The sequence below is a fragment of the Amphiura filiformis genome, chromosome 2 (assembly GCF_039555335.1).
Source record: "Amphiura filiformis chromosome 2, Afil_fr2py, whole genome shotgun sequence".
In the NCBI taxonomy this organism is placed as follows: domain Eukaryota; kingdom Metazoa; phylum Echinodermata; class Ophiuroidea; order Amphilepidida; family Amphiuridae; genus Amphiura; species Amphiura filiformis.
The window spans coordinates 86570302-86588588 of record NC_092629.1 but is presented as its reverse complement, the minus strand read 5'-3'; the positions used below and the strand labels follow the sequence as shown (position 1 = coordinate 86588588).

At 37.4% G+C, this 18287-nt stretch overlaps 2 long non-coding RNA genes across 2 annotated transcripts; one reads left to right on the top strand and one right to left on the bottom strand.

Moving 5' to 3' along the window:
- Positions 1 to 7837: 7837 nt before the first annotated feature.
- LOC140137454 (uncharacterized) lies at positions 7838 to 9035 on the bottom strand. The gene is made up of 2 exons (XR_011856845.1): positions 8461 to 9035; positions 7838 to 7934 (listed from the first exon to the last, which is right to left on the bottom strand). It is a non-coding gene; the product is annotated as an uncharacterized lncRNA (long non-coding RNA).
- Positions 9036 to 9357: 322 nt separating this feature from the next.
- Positions 9358 to 18047, top strand: LOC140146756 (uncharacterized). Its single transcript, XR_011858300.1, has 3 exons — positions 9358 to 9705; positions 13077 to 13250; positions 16422 to 18047. It is a non-coding gene; the product is annotated as an uncharacterized lncRNA (long non-coding RNA).
- Positions 18048 to 18287: the final 240 nt, after the last annotated feature.

Genomic DNA, 18287 nt, shown 5'->3' with positions numbered 1-18287 from the left:
TCAAAATCGGTCAAAAACTTTTCGAATTATGAATTTTAAAAGTTTCCCATTCTGACCGGTTATTGGAACGAAATAAAATGACATGGTCCAAAAATAGCAATTGGGAGCAAAATTGGCATAAACATATATTTACCTTTATATATTTCTTTATTTTAACATATATGCAAACATGAAACAAGCATATTGTGAAAGTATCAAAGGGTTTCTTATGAAATGGCACTTTACTAGTCAATGGCATAAAGTATTTTTTCAAACCGAGGCATTGAAATCATGCAGTTAGAAAACATTTGCCAAAAAATCATCCAAGATGGCTGATATGGCACAAAATCAAAATTGCACTTAGTCTAGGTGAATTTTTTGTTCACAACCAAAAATTTCAATGTTATTGGGTTTAATATGACCAATTAGTAGGTGTATGCAAACAAAATCTTAAAGTGTCATTGAAGGTCATTGACTGTTCACAACAATATAGGTATGCACTTCACTCATCATGCTCATGTGTGACCTCTAACAAAAGGTGCTGGTTCCCGTAGTATTCTTCATTCAAACCAATTCAATGCATGACCTCGGAGTCACCTGCATGACTTTCGGGGGCTATTTTGAAACAGTTATGGTTGCACATTCAGGTATTTCTTTTGAAAGTTCTAAACAAGGTATAGCCAGCAGCAAGTTGTAGATGGTATAGGCCTAAATATAAGAAAACGTTTAGGGTTGAAATCAGGTGAAAAATACATCGAATGAGCACGAAACTTCACATTTATGTTCAGAAAGGTGTCTTCTTAGCATGATTCGAAAGGAGTATGGAAATTCCAAAGGGAAGCTGGTGATTTAATTTGTAACTCGAGATCTACTTGTTCATATTTTTTCCTTTTTACAGAGGGTATGATAGAGGTATTACTGTCAACTCTGCCAAATTACAGCTCAGTAGGCCACATTTTTCACCTGATATTATTAATCTGAATATTTTGTGCCATTCTTGAGCAGTGCTGAACTCAGCCACTGGCAATTAAACGCACTGTGGCGATGGACCAATTTTGACTCGCACTTATAGGAAAATGAAATAAGTTGTGTTGCTGTAATTTGCAAGATAGTTACAAAATATAATTGGCATTCACTTTCCCAATTTTTACAGAAAAATATTGATAAATAAAAGAATGAGATCAATTTAGAAATGTCTGTGCAAGCAGTGCACAGTTGAGCTCCTTGCATGTCTATGGGAGCGTTCTAATCAAGTTGATGGTTCATTGGTCATCCCTAATTTAAGGTTTTAAATTCGGGTTCCCCAAAATCTTGCATGTGTAAGGGGGGGCAAATATTTTTAGGCACGTCACAAGGGGGGGGGCAGCGGTTTTTTGGCACGTCGAAAGGGGTGGCGAAGATTTTTTGGCACGGCCAAAGAGGGGGGCAAGCGATTTTTGGCAGACCATTTTGAGAATTCACCACCCCGGGGTACACATAATTATTGCACCACCCCTAACACTACAAATCACCTGCACTGTTGTTTGGCACACTGGGCCTCAGATTCAACGAGAATCAATGAATCGATTCTTATAATGATTCTCGTAACATTTGTTGCTAGAATCATTTCTTTCATTGAATCATGCAGTAAGTGAAGCAACTCAGATGGTTTTTGATTCTCGCAAACTTGTACGAAATCTAGACCCTGGTACAAGTCAGAGAGCTGTATACACAGATCTATAGTAAGGGTTGGACTTTTACACGATTTATGACAGCAAAAACACACCCATGTTTTCTAAGAAACACAAAAACCATGGTAAGTTTAAAAATAGGTCAGGAAATGTGATATGCATCTCACTTTTAATTCATTTACAAAGTTTGACTTCCGGTTGCATTTACGGGTTGAGATTCAAAATGGATTTGCCCATTACACAGCATGATTTATCGGTAAATATGGGCCAAAATTGCATTTGTAAGTATGTTTTGATGCAAAAATATGATTTACTTAGTTCTTTAACCCCATGAGAACTACCCGCCGTCTGCCTTGGCCAAACTGAAGTTTTCATTTTCAATTGGACCAATCAGCAACATTGTTAGAATAATTTCACCACACAAAAAAACTGGGGTGAATTATTTGCAAAGCTCCATTCTGATTGGTGATTAATGTGAAGATATCATGTAATTGGCCAGTCAGTGGCAATGTTAGATCGGCAGGTAGTGCTCAGGGGGTTAAACAACAATTCTACTATAATATTGAATTTGAACCCGAAAGTGAGACATATGTAGCAGATTTTATGTTTACCACAAATTATTTTCAAAGTGAAATGGACATCAAAACACGCAATTGAGGTAAAAAAGAAACAATTTTCAAGTCAAATAACACAATTTCAAAAGGTCTGATCATTCATTTAGAAGTGGCAAATAAATAAGGAACATTAAGGACATTATTGATTTGATTTGATTTATTTATAATAATCCAGGCACAAATCAGATAAAAAGAGAAGGGTACTACATTACAATAATAATTACAATAATAGTAGGATCCCCAAATAGCGAAAAACAAACCATTTTCAAGTGGTTCTCGTATAACTAGGCTATAATTTAGAAAAAAAACTAGTATGAATAAAAATGTCTACACATATTGTTGGAGCAAGATGTTAGGCATTTATTGCATGCCTTATCTGCATACAAGGTGTCCCAGAATGATTTATACTGTGTTTGAAAAAAATATTAAAAATTTTTAGTCAACAGTGTATCCAATTTTAATAAGTGCAATACAATAACAGACATGTCTCCTACTCATTCTGTGACTTTCATATTTAAATAGCTTGATTTGTTTTGTTGTGACATTGATCTACTGTAATTTACAGTGCAAAAAAAAAGGCATCATAACACATGGATCCTTTATCACCATCGTCCTGCCGCACTGTGCAATATATTGGAGAAATCCTACATTCTTTTATAGGAAATACATAAAATTTGGCACAAATGTAGAGCTTATAACGCTGAATAATTCTTGATATGGGATTAAGTGAAACATTTCAATATGACTTCCGATATTTAGGTTGAAAAACATAGTTTTTATGCGATTTTGACCACAATTTTTGCTCAAAAATGTAATTATTACAGAGGATATAACTTCCTCAGGGATCCTTCGCAGCAAATTTTAATCTTCTCCGTTGGGTAGCTGTGGGTTTGCTAATATACTGTGGACATAAATACATGCTGTGATACGAAGGATGAACCTACTTTTATGACAAATCTATCTCTGCCGGCATTTCAAATGTTGAAACTCACACACCGCAATTATTGTCTTTAAAACCGCTGCCAAATAAAGAATAGTATAATGTCACTCAAGCGTAACAAATCCTTTATTCCAAGCAAGGATTGCTTCGTAACATCATAAATATTCGATAGATATCGACTTTTTAGTAGAAGTAAGAACAGGACGCAACAAATATACCTGCATAACATTTTCCAAATAACTTTGTGCTGAAATTTTACAGGTTTTCAATTATAGATTGTTTTGTCAAAACTTGGAATTCACCATTTTTACGCAATATCCTGTAACTTCTATTAAAAACGTCCAATTTCTAAAATCTAAAATTTCTAAGAAAGCCAAATATATGTAAATCTTAGAAATTAAAACAATACTACCAATAGTAATGCTTTTCATACCAAGAAAAATCCAACTTTCTCGGTATAAATCATTCTGGGACACCCTGTAGTTACTTAGTAGTAGTCCAAACTTGTATATTGTTGATAAGAAAATCAAAAAACAAAAATATAATTTATAATGTTAGGTACCGTTCACAAAAACTTGTAACAGGGGGCCTGATGCAAAAAAGAAAAATCACATATTTTTTTCAGGGCCCCCTAAAATTATTTTGAGGGCCCCATTTTGGTCATGAAAAATTACCGTCAACCCCATAGAAAATAATGTAAACACATGTTCTATGAGAAAAAAGGTGATATTTTTCAAGGCCCCCTTCAGAGGGATAAAAAAAATTCAGGGCCCTTTTTGCATCAGGCCCCCTCCCTTTACAAGTGTTTGTGAATGGTCCCTTATTTGATTCTAGCAGAAACACACATTGATCGACTTATTTTATTGTGATCAAAAACAGCTGTGCATGAAACAGATTTTTTTTAAATTATCATAGTCGTGTGATACTATCAGATGCAAATAATATAATGATACAATTATAAATGTCTTTGTTTTCTACTTATGTATTGTTTTGTAGTGTGCTATACAGGGTGTATCAAAATAAAGTTTGAAACATGCCACTAGATTAAAAAATAAAAGTATGAGGTATTTGGTCAAAATAATTTAGTTGATAGCTGAATCAACATCTTGTCCTCCCACAACTGTAAAATCACTGGCGTATGACCATTAACAAGAACTCTGTGGCTATTTTTGTGAGTCATGTAAAAATACAGTTGCGCAAGTCAATTAAAATAACATGAAAACCACAGTTTCACCACTTTCTTTACAGTAATTGACAGAACGCCTCGCAGAATTGTTTGGCAAACGTGTAATTGCTTTGAAGCACCAAGTGGAATGGTTCCTAAGATCTCCTGATCTTACACTCTGGATTTCTCCTAATCATGTAATGGGGCTGACTGAAATCAAAGGTTTTCACAAGTCCTCCTGTAGATCTTGATGAACTCCAGAGGCAGGCACATAATTGATAATTGCACAAGTTGACATGCCCAGATATAGACAGGACATCTCTCATAAGACGTTGTGTGAATGCCATGTTGAGGAGAGCTGTCAATATCTGCCTACAGAGGAGTGGTGGCCATGCCCTGGTGGCTATGTGGAAGACTAAAGACTGCCAATTACAGAAAATTGTTCAACATGTGATTTTCATGTTGCTTTGATTTTAATTGACTTCGCACAACCGCATTTTTTACTCGGCTCACAAATATAGTCACTGATTCCTTATTAATGGTCACACGCCAGTGATTTTGCAGTTATGGGTGGACAAGATGTTGATTCAGCAGTCAACTAAAGCATTTTGACCAAAAACCTCTTTTTACAAACTGTACTTTATTTTGATACACCCAGGGTTTTTAAATAGATGCTATCAGTGATGAAAATGAATGAATCAGTTTCATAAATCTCATAAATTATGAAAACATAATCAAAAAATTATTCATTCAAAATTCCTTATTAAAATCAGGGGCGTACATGTACAAGGTGCAGTGTTGATTTTAAGATGTGGAACCATTTTGGATTTGACCCCTGGTGACGGCTAGAGGTCACAAAAATTGATCATGTTACACAGTGGCTCATCCCCAGGGGGGTAACTCCCATTGTGGCCTGTACACCATCCTCGATAATAAAAACCCGTAAAAAGGGTCGTTGTTTTCGTGGGTTGTCACGATACGCGCGTAACGTGTTTAGGGTGTCAAAACATGAAAAATAAGAAAAAAGGGTAGGAAAATTACAATTGCTAAATACGCGGAAATGAAATTTAGGGTATGAAATTTGATGTAAGGAATAAAATCCCTGTTTAGGGTGTGAGCAGGCTCGTGTAAGCTATTTAGGGTATCGTCCGGATGGTGTACAGGCCACAATGGGAGTGACTCCCCCGGTGGCTCATCATAAATTAATAATGACACATCAGCATATTTGTGGCCTTCTCACACAAAATGAGTGTAAAGTTGCAAGTTGGTATTTTTGAGCCCTTCTAGCCGCTGAGTTGATGTTCTTTGACCCGTACCTGTACAAGCCAGTTGTATATCCTGCGTGAATGCCCATAGTGCCCCATTCACAGAGACTTACTACTGAGCAGGGTCTTAGCTAGAAATTGAGGGTTGCCCATCATTTGAATAAAATTGCCTGTCCTAATTTGACCTTTAAAACATTTACCAGACATCTATAGCCCATTGGGGGTTCAAAGAGTTCAAATAATGTGCTGATATGGCCTTGTTCTACAAATTGGGCCTGCTATAAAGGTCAATTAGCTTCTCAAAACATACAATTTATAATATAGCATCTGTCAAAGGCATTAATTTTGCCCAGGAGCAAACTCCCCGTCTAAAATGACGGCCAGACGGGTGGGTAGCTAATCTACTCTCGCAATAATGTCTTAGGGACCGTTCACAAACACTTGTAAGGGGGGGCCTGATGCAAAAACAAGAGCACCAATGGCGCTGTGGCTCTGTGCTTTTTTGAATGTGAAAGTAATTGCAGTCGAATGTGCAACAGGTGAAATCATATACATTGTATGTGCCAGATCACACGCAATCATACATCTTGCTGGTTGGTAGCTATATCTTATTTGCAGAGCATAATACATCCATCAATAAGTTTCATATCCACATGAGGTTTTAGTAATTTGACCACAGATGACCCCTGAGTGACCTTGGATGACCCCAAAATGACATTCCAAAAATTTGGCTTGAAATGTTGACGGTACCCACCAAGTTTCATGCCCATGCAACAGTTTTTAGTAATTTGACCTCAGATGACCCCTTGGTGACCTCAGATGACCCCAAAATAACCGTCTGAAAATTTGACTCTAAATGTTAAGTGTACCCACCAAGTTTCATGCCCATACAAGTTTTTAGTAATTTGACCTCATGTGACCCCTTGGTGACCTTGGATGACCCCGAAATGACCGTCCGATAATTTGACTCTAAATGTTGACTGTACCCACCAAGTTTCATGCCCATACGACAGTTTTTAGTAATTTGACCTCAGATGACCCCTTGGTGACCTTGGATGACCCCGAAATTACCTTCCGAAACTTTGACTCATAATGTTAAGTGTATCCATCAAGTTTCATGCTCATACGACAGTTTTTAGTAATTTGACCTCGGATGACCCCTAAGTGACCTCGGATGACCCCAAAATGACCGTCAGAAAATTTGACTCTTAATGTTAACTGTACCCACCAAGTTTCATGCCCATACGACAGTTTTTAGTAATTTGACCTTAGATGACCCCTGGATGACCTCGAGTGACCTTCACCCACTAACCAATACAAACTTGTTCTGTCTGGGGTCAAGATGCACCCGCCCACCAAGTTTGAAGAATGTGCGACCCCTAGTCTCCGAGAAAAAGGTTTTTGCATATTATGCATAAATTATGCAAATTAGGTAGGTAATTACCATATTTTGCGCTGAAAATCGAATCAGGTCGAGATCCTCTGGTCATGCTACCCCACCACGCTTTCATCATCATAGGGCTTAGCATTCTTACGGATCCCCAGAAACAGCTTCACAAGGCGGATTTCTTCAGATTTCCAACCATTTTGTAGAAGCGCCCGCATAAATTATGCAACTTAACAACTAAATGCGCATACTTTTCGCCAAAAACTAATCAGGTGATCAGCAGGTGTGTATCATTCCTGTCACAAGGTTTCGCTTACCATGCACCGCTATCAATTTGCGCTGATATTCGCATAAATTATGTAAATTAGCTATGTTAATTTGCATATTTTCAACGAAAACATACAATTATGGAGCAAACTTGGATACCCTTCCTCCCACCAAGTAAGCGCCCCGTAGGGTCTTACGGTTCCCCAGATACAGCTCCGACAAACATTCGGACATCCCACCCCACACACAGACGGAAATAGTGATTACTAAAAGTCCCATCCTGAACAAAGTTCAGAAATGAAATTTTATCAATTTGCGCTGATTTTTGCATAAATTATGCAAATTAGCTATGTTAATTTGCATTATTTTTCACCGAAAACATACAATTACGGAGCAAACTTAGATACCCTTCTTCCCACCAAGTAGCGTCCACGCATTACTGCGTGGGTCTTACAGTTTCCCAGATACAGCTCCAGACGGACACACGGACATCCACACCCCGGACAGACAGAAATACTGAGGCGAGACAAAAATGAAATTTTATAACAAATTTTTGTGACTTGAGATCATTTGCATTTTTTTGTAAACACCAAAACTGTTCTGTCCTGACATGTCTGTTGTGTCATGTGTGTTGAACCCGGTCCAACCTAGTCGGGATTATGCACTTTCAGTTTCTCACGCGTTTGAACGGGAATTGGATTGCGTACTTTTTCGATGTCTAGTGAGCAAATTTCTTCAATATTTTGAGAAAATGATGTCAAATTTTCTATTCTATATTGTTTGGTAATAATGTCTTTTGCCAATAGTATGTTTAAAGTTGTAATTTTGTGTGTTTGATCGCAAAGATCGGATATTTTCGTTCCCGATTCGAATTCTGAACCCTTCGCAAGTGCCGATTTCGGCAGAACTTTGACGATAATTTTGCCTTTTTGGACACTAAAATGCATTTGATCCTTAATTTTGTTTCAACCGAGTCTTAAATTAGCAAGCACAATAAGGTTGGTACCACTTTTATATACATTGATACAATTTTAAAGATTTTTTTTCAAGTTTCTAACCGGCGCAAAGCGTTAAGTGTGTATTTCCCATTGACATCCAAAATGGGAAATACGAGTCTGATGGACATACATTTGTAGGAACGGCGTCCATGAGACTCAGCGAGTCTAGTCCAACCGAACAATCGTAAGTTCTGTTCGGATCTGGATCTGCCTGGTCTGGATGCTGTACTCCGATTAAGCAGGACTAGCCTACATCACATCAGTGTTTATTTCTGATAGATTTCACTTCATGATTTTTTCTTCAATTTCATCACTTACGAAAGTACAAAAGTAGACAATCTAGTAGTCAGTATAACCTCGGAGCAGTTCGTGTGAGACCTACGTACATGGAATAGTAGTACATGGCTTCCGAATTTGGAACTTCACATGTTCAACTTGTCATGCCGGTCGAGTCCCGCGTTTACAACTAAAATCAAACCACTTCTATATTAAGTCCATCGCTGAATTTTACAAATAACTTAAATAAACATCTTTATATTTGATAAAAAAAATATTATGGTATGCTCGTAAATGCTTCGGAATGACATTTACCAGAAGCTCATGAGCTCAGAATGGTAAACAAACTAGCGTATTTTCACCTCGATTATGCACCGTAGCTCTCTGTGGTTGAGTTTGCAAGGTCAGTGGGTCAGTGAACTTAGTCTCCTATGCAGCCAGTTTGGTTACGCTCCCTCCACAAAAATGTTTGTGTGGAAGCAAGAGCTGTAGGCATTCTTGTATTATTTGTGATATTTGTACAATGTGTGAAATAAAATACGTTTTTAACAAATATATAGTGTGAATCTGTCTGATTTTTTACCCTTTCTGATGTTTTAATAAATTTATAATTAGAAGATATCACAAAATATTGTTCATTCCACACAGTAAATGATCATTTTAAATGGTATTCATTTACTTGCCCTCTCCCCTGAGAAAAGCACAACCCGATAACCGTGCGTAAGCAGTTGAAGGACTGGTGGATCAAGTCTACACTATATACACGTAGTAAGCGCCATAAACATGATACGATTCGATCGGATGATTTTAACGTGACGATAACATGCATATTCATGATCGATGAATGATGAATTATTCATAGATAGTATTTATTTCCGCATTTTAAATAGAGAAGGGGTGTGCAACACTCGCCGATTGACCAATCAGAGACCCGCATTATCACCTTTCAATTCTGACAACAATGTCACACCGATGACCTCTCAATATTTTGTGTGATTTGCGTGACCTAGAAATTCGAACGCACTTTCACCCGCGATTTTTACAATTTCTTGCCGGAAGTGGGAGCAGGTGGGAATTTCACTTTGTTTACAAGTGAGATGCGATCGTGAACAACCGGAGATTCGGATGATGTTTTCTTAATTTTGTGAGTAATACTGTATATTCCAAATGAATTCACTGGGGACTGATACATGAAAATACAAATAACCAACTGAGTAAATTTCACCGAACTGAATAAAATCATGAAATTATTCAGAGACACTGACAAATTTCAGTACAATACATCACTGCATCCGATGTAAGCTTACAAATAAATAAGTGATAAATATAACATAATGGAAATGCTACCGGCCATGCGCGGCGAAATCGACGGCATTCACAATTCTACAAGTAGTCATGGTAGTGCCACTGGTAGTGGCTGTCATCTATGCATCACAGATCCTGGCATGCATGGGCCCAAGCCGCCTACATGCATGCATGGTAGTTCAGTCAGTAGGCCTATAGTCTGTCCACAATACTCCACATAGAAGTACAAACCAAATTTGTGGCACCTGGGGTCGATGCTTTGCGTCACATGCACTGCGTGTTAAAAAAACGTGACGCGTAAATAGCGTGGTGCGCTTTCGGCAAGTACAAATTGTGCAATAGTTGGCGCGCGCAAAGAAGCAATTAGGCGCATTGCACTGACGCTGAAGAATATATTCTCATACCTCCAGTTTCCGAGGTCTATTTACTTTGTACTTCTAAAGTGGACAGACTATACCCCATAATACGTACAGCCACAGCACAGAATAGTCCGCCATGCCCGACTATAGAAAAATTATCAAATTCGTGGACATCGTGGAACATTCAACTACGCTTGTTACTCCGCGACTAATCATGCTAACTACACGCGCGTATTACGCGTCGAGCGAGGCTATCTGCGTACAACTGCTTACTACGCACAGCCACGCAAAGAGTATGTTCCACGATGTCCACGAATTTGATAATTTTTCTATAGTACAAGGAACTTATACGATGTCCTCATTCACAAACTGATACTATCTGTCCATCGTATAAGGCTATTACCGTCGATAATGTGCTGAAGGAATATTACACAGTCAAGAATAGGCTCCATCATTTTTTTTGTTCTGATCCCTCCCAGTCTCCCAAAACATCAAAACAGTAAAAGCATTGCACATTTACTTACTTAAGACTGTCCTTTTTTTTTTTTCACAGACAAAGTAGGGCAAAGCTACCTAGAAATGGTCAAATTTTGGCAAGAAATATCTCTGTGTAATCCTATGTAAGTCCCATATCACATCGTTATCGGCTGGTACCCACTAGCGTCATGCACGTGACGCGACACAACTAAAATAATCGACCGGAAATCGGGGATCATTAAAACGTCAACAAATTTCAAAACACAGAAAGCAGTAAACTTAATGGCGAAGCGGTCCGAATTTTGAGCCATACAAGTTTACGTGGTGAACTAATGCCCGACTGTACATCATGACATGTGTATGACTGCCGCAATGTAATAATGATAGTATTATGAAAGTATACATTTTCAGGAAGGAAATTAAATAAAAGTTGTTATGATTATGAATGATAGGGATGTTCATAAAATTTTGAAGTTCAATATTGCTGAAAGTTCTTTCATTTGAAAGAGAATTGAATTACCTAAACAATAAGGGGTCAATCATGTTTCTAGTGCATATACTTTTGAAGTTACAGACAAAAATAGTGTCATCAATTTGCCCAAAATTTTGTGTGGGAAATTGTGACAGCCATGCAGCAGGCACATGTACAATGCACACTACTGTATGTGACCCCAGATGACCTCCTATTCTTTACTGTAAGAAAGCTGTTTTGGATGGTCTTGATTTACACACAAATTGCTTTTGAGCTAAATCAAGCGTCGACTTGGTGGAACATGGATTGCACTATGTGATAGTTTATGAATCCAGTATCATGCCAGTACCAACATATTAAGTCAACATCACTAAAGGTTTTGGTTGTCAAAATTAATTTTTACTGATTTTCTCCAATGAGCCCCACAGTAAAGCCATTTTTGGACCGTACATGCACATTCCACTTCCCTATGGATGAATAGCGCCACCTATAGTGTGTGATGTGAGCTGGCCTATGAATGACCACCACCGCCGCCGTGGTTCGGCGCCCACACAAGTCAGGCGCCGCTCTGCAAAAATACACAGAGTCAGGCGCCGATCTACAAAAAATAGAGGGGGCACGCGCCGGGTGCGCCTCTAAATCCGCCCTGATAGAACTTAATAGGACTAATATTTCAAAAATCACTTTCACCTCGCAAGCTTTGTAAACCTTAAATAGCTCAACCATTGTTCTACGGTCTATGCACTGGCACAGCAGCACAAAAAATAGTAAAACAGTCTCTACAACTACATGGTCTGTATGTACAGACAAGCTCTAGTCTCAGCATAGTATAATTTGGTTCACCTCAAGTTTGGTAGTGATGTCAATTGTCAATGCTTTTGTGCGGTTAGGCCGCAAACGTGTCGACAATTAAGTCACACCTGAATGCGGGCATGTACATTCAGTGAGTTTAAGTTAATGTGCGCGATTCGAAATATGCACATATGTCGATCACTGCCATGTGTACAGTCTTGGGTGGTCATAATTTTGATATCAGGCAAAAATAATGTTTGGTTGCCCTCAGAGACCGACCCAAAAAATTAGAAATTTTGGTTGGGCTTTTTTTTTCCATTCACTCTTTTAGAAGCAACCTTAAATTTGGACAGTATTAAGGACATTTTATAATTGTTATTCACTCATTTTATCTATTAAATGCATATTTGATAAAAAACACATTTATGTACATTTAAATTCAGTCCAAAAACACACAATTTTTTTCCTTAAAATGATCGAGCATTTGTCAATTGGAGAAATTGGAGGAAAAACACATGGAAAAAAAAAGATCGATCAACCAACCCTCGAAATTTTTGTCTTGGAAGGGCAACCAAACAATTTACTTTGGCCTCACTAAATTTTGATACTCCTACTTCTATTTTTGGTTCATTTCATTTTATTAGAAAAAGGTATTGAAATCTTTAAAACTAAATACCCAATTACAGCAAAAGTATACATATTTGGAAAGCTTATGTTCCAAGCAATGCAACTGTGCAAAATGGAAGTTAGTATTCAGGGTGTGTAAGAAAAAATATAGTGTGATATCATGTAAAAACCCTGGTTTTACTTGAAATTGATAATTTATTGCATTTGCTATTTAGTACTTGTATGAATGAAACAACTTAAAAGAAATCTAATTTTGTTACAGGCCACACTATGAGCTTTAATAAATTGTATCTATAGTTAGTTAGCTACGCAATGAATAACTAAAGTGGTGATACAGGGTGTAAAATAATAAGTAAGTTCATGCACGTACGGGGGTACTACACCCCTGCCCAATTCTGTGCCTATTTTTGCATTTTTCTCAGTGCAGAGTGTACTTCCATCATGTATTTAATATTCAATTTCCTGTAAATTTCATGAATACAGGTAATAGTATCATCAAGGACAGGCACAATCATGGTCAACCAGAACCAGCACGATGACAGTACATTGTATCTCAGCTGAGCTGTTGAGAATGAACATCTGCAGGGACTTCTTGCTATACTTCATGGATGATGACTTCTGTTCAAAACAGAAGCAGAGGAAGAATACATGCAACAGGTACTTTATTTTTATGTGTTTTTTTTTTTTGGGGGGGGGTTGTGAAGGCAAGCATGACAGTGGCATATCACTGGGGCAGAGTCAGAGCCCCTATTGCCCAGAGCTGCCAGCATTTGAATCTTGAAAAAAGGGAGATTTCCTGTTGCAATCAGGGAGATTTGTCAAAATGTGTACATCTTAATGGATGAAACCATTTCCTTTTCAGGGAGATGACCAAAAATTAAGGGTTCTGAAGGTTTAAAAGTAGGGAGTCTCCTGCGAAAAGAGGGAGAGTTGGCAGCTCTGTATTGCCAGGCGGTTGATTTAAAGTTTTGGATGCCCATCCTGGGATGCCTATTTTCAAATCACCCATAATATATAACAGTTTCTGCTCAAGTTTTTCTGTAGCACTGCATGATGTGTCATGGAGTTACTTGAGGGAGGCCTGGGAATCACTCATTTGAACAGTAACCGAATGAATGAATGAATGAATCTTATCTCCTTAAAATAAACCAAATACAATGAAATTTAAGGCTGTGACCTATAGGGTAATGACGTATTCGGGTACCCGTGGTAAATTTCGTGGGTAAACCGGTACCAGTATCAACCTTTTTTTTTTTTTTTTTTAAAGTTTTCGGCTTTGTAGTGTCCCTGGACCTAGAGCTAAATGCTAGGATCATTCATGGTTGACTTATTAAAAAAAAAAAAAAATTGTAGGCCTATGTCATTTGAATAAATTTGTACTCATGTCATACTCTATTAAGGTTAGCCGAGAGTTTTTCATGCGCTTGATTTCAGAGGGGCGTAAGTTCATAATAGAAACAGCCATGCAGAAAATGAAAATGAACAAGCGTACTGGGACGTAGGCCTACTTACAATAGAATATTGATCCACGGTCAAGACATGAAACTTGGCTTAGCTCGTGCCCGGGCTCGTGAGTCGGGGCGGGCGGGGAGTTATGAGGCGACATGCCGGGTCGGATGCGGGGAGGGTACAAGCCATTTTCGCAATTTTCATAAGGATTTTATAAATTTTAAAATTGATTGGGGCACTTCGTCAAGCTGCACCCTGGAAAATGTGTTGATTTTGAATTTATAGCCTTGATGATCTTTGATGAAATAAATCAATGCTGCTATTCCCCGATTACAATATAATAGGGTACAACAATAACAACAATATCAAAAAGCAATTATTTGCAAATCGAATTTGGGAAGAATATTCAAAAAGACAGACTTAGCAGGCCTACAAATTTCTGAATTATATAAAGTGAAAAACAATCAATCACGATTCACTGCAGCCTCAGCGAATCAATCAAATAAAACTAAAAAGAAAGGAGCAAGAAAGAATAAAGAAATAGTGAAAAAGAGAAAGAAAGAGAGAGAGAGAAAGAAATGAAAAAAAAAAGGAAAAAAGAAAAAGAGAAAGAAAAGAGGAAAGAAAGGAAGTAAAAATGAGAAAAGAGAGAAAAAAGGAAATAAAATTCAGCCACATGGGGACTCGAACCCACAAAAATTGTTCATAACAGATTCCCAGTCCAACGCTCTATCCACTGGACCATACATCAGCTTACGCAATTACTTATTCTGGAAGCGGATATGTAACTATAATTTGATGTAATTACTTGATTACAATCGCGTCCGCACAATGGCTCTTAGAATAAACACGCATGTCGGCGCTGAAATTTTGAACGAACTGATGGAGGAAAAACCTCGTTTTTTTGCAATACTAGCTTCAATTTGGAGTGAAAATCAAATGGGATAGCAATTGGCAGAATGTTGAGAAATAATGTAGGTATTCAGATGTCTAAATTAACGCCTCGTTATGAAGATATCGATAATTTCACAAAACAGTTTTTTCTCAGACAAGATTCTCGAAAATGTTCCCCAAAAACGGGCTTTTTAAATTTGATCGGTACTGTATTTGGTTCTTCCCCATGGCAACATTATTTCTTTAATCGATTTGTAGTACAATACAAAAAAGGAGAAAACAATCACTCGGCGTGGTTTTATACGGAGCGAACATTTGAAAAAAACTGCATGGAACGTGTTTTTGATCTTGTGAACATGGTGCGTAAAAATGATTTAAACGAAGGATTTTCAAACGGATTCTAAAATTTTTATAAACACACAAAAATAATGTAAAGATACATCCATGCACCAACATTTGACTCACTGCGATATTTGATTGCTGAGAAAACGCGGTTTTAGAGAACAACTTTATACGTCTTTTATCGTTTTTATACGTTTCTTCGTGTAACCTTAATGATTTCAAAATTGATACAAATTCAATGAATGAATAAGTGAACAATGAATTATCCTAGCATTTAGCTCTAGGTCCAGGGACACTACAAACCCGAAAAAATAAATAATTTTTTTTTTTTTAATTCGGGTAATCCGTAAATGGAATTTATATCCGGGTATGGAAAAATTTTGCCATTTTTAAATTTAACTGTTGAAATATGGTGCAAAAATGGAATAAATTTGCATGAAGTACGAAGAAATCTGCACTTTGGGGGCTACAATGGTCAAATATGAGGTTAATTTGGTCAGAAACCCACATACAGGCATCAACATTGGGGATGATTGTATGGACCATTTCCCTGGCAAAATATTGGGGATTTATCCCCCATCCCCCGGATCTACGCCTAATTGCCTATGATATATATATTTTTATTCAATGACTTTTTGTTTATTCTTACCAAAAATATACGACCGCTTTTTACCGTGACAGTAGTACTACTTCCACGCTCTTTCGTGCTCAATCTTATGATGTATACTACATGTAGTAGTTATTAGTTTGACAGGATGTACCCTTCTTAGGTTATAGCAGAGAAAGTCAAAGGTCACATTTTTGGTCTTAGGGGTCAAAAATATCAGAGTGCTCTGATTTGGACAAAAGGTGTATCAAAATGTTTGTTTTCATACAACAATTCAAATAAAGATAGGATTTAACAATTTAATTTCACTTTCTATGTGTTGCAATAGGTGCAGGTTAATAGGCCTCAATGGTACTTGACCTATTTTGCTGTGTTTTGAGAAGCTTGATGTGAATCAAAAATGCAGTACTTGGTCAACTATATAGCTTCAACTTGTTTGTGAATGGTGTGTGCCAATGTTATACTGAAAATTTCAACACCTTCTGTAAATAGATTATAATTCCCCCTCTCTCTTTCTCTCTCTCACTGTTTTTCAGAGTCATAGATCCACCATGGATATCCACCTGAGTTCTGATTGATCAGCTCAAGAGCAAATTTCCCTGCTTGTGGTATTAGAGGGTGCATGTGATACATTGTTGTTTGCTGCATTCTCTTCAACATCAGCCAGGATGACTTAAAATGCAGGACCTTACGATTATGTCGGCCATCAATGATGTGGAAGCTTCTGATGCTGATGAAGTAGACCTGATGCCAGACCTAGTCCAGTGCGCTGATGTGACTGACTCTCATGTAGTAATAACCAATTGCACTACCCCGCCCCCAGGAACTGAGACATTGTTATCAGCCCTAAGCCCTCGAATTAAGGATCTTAAGGAACTTTTTTAGGGCAGTTGGTAATTGCCTTAGTTTCACTGAAAAGGCAAGGCAGCACAGCACTTTGTAATATTTCAAGAGGGCATCATGGCAACTGTTGAAAATTTGAGAAGGGCACCAAGGCAATTTCTCAAAAGTGAAGAAAACACACACAAACATCAACTTCATTATAGGGCACGGCAAGTAAATTGCCTTGGGTAAAGGACATATTTTGAGGGCATTACGGCAGTAGGGATGGGCACCCACGGCAAAATGCCATGGGTGCTTTGGGTTAATTTGATGGCTGATTGTTATTATCAAGAACAGTGGAAACTTGTTGATATAAAATCTGTCAGCATAAAATTCTTGATAACACACTTTTTTTCTAGCGTACATACCGTACATTTAGGGATTCAATCATGTTTCACCGTTGTTCATCACCGATGTGAAATGGATGGGATTCTGTTGCAATTACTCCAGATTCTAGAAAAATGCAACACTATTTTTTTTTTATTTAAAGACAATATCTTTGCCAATTGTAACATAGCTAAATCCTAATCCAGAGGTGTAGCCAGGATTATTTATGGTCCCCAAAGTCAAACCCCAAATTTTTGTCCCCATTTGTCAATTTTTGCTATAGTTTGGCTATTCCCCTGTCTTAATCCTTTAGTTAGTTCTATACTTCTAACAATAATGTCCTTTTTTTTTTTTGACAATTTGAGGGAATTCGCCCAAAACATGCAATTGTCCATGTTTTCTGTCAATTTTAGTCACAAATTCCAAAGACATGGTAGAGTCTAAGTATTCAAAGTCTTTAATACAGACTAAGAGTGAGCTCATAATTAAAAAGTTAATGTTGATTATTTGAGTATAGTTTTAAAAGAACAGAAAATCTGTTTACTAAAGAATAGAATGCATTATTAGTCTTTGTACTTGCAAGTCTTTGGCAGGACCCTCCATATATTGGGAATGTGCAAGCTCGGGGGTGAACTCTGACCCTCTGCTTTTGGACCTTACTCCTATCCCTGACTACACTGCAAAATATTTTTCACCCCATGTATTTGGATTTTCTGCAAGCTCGGGAGTGAAAAACACGGGAAAACAACCCCTGACTTTCGGGCCTTAATGCTACCCCTGGTGCTTGATTGTCACAGCCAATGAAAAATGCCATAAACATGCATTATTTTGGCCCTTAAATTATTGCCAAAAATTGACCAAAATATTTGAATGATATATAGCAAAGGTGTATCTTGTTCATTTGATCAGATCATGGAAGTACTTACTTCCATGATCAGATATTGATTAATCCAAATTTTAGTGGTCAAACCTTTTTGAAACAGTATTGCTGATTGATTAAAATTGATTGATTTATTGGGAAAGTCTATCCTGATCAATAATTGTTCTACTACAAACTTTATATTTATTAAATAATATAAGAATTAATTTCCTGAACAATAACCTGGTTTTTGGTGTGAATTTATTTTGCCTCATCATACATGTACATAAGGGTATCAATAAAGCACCATTTCCTTTTGCCAGCCATCACTACG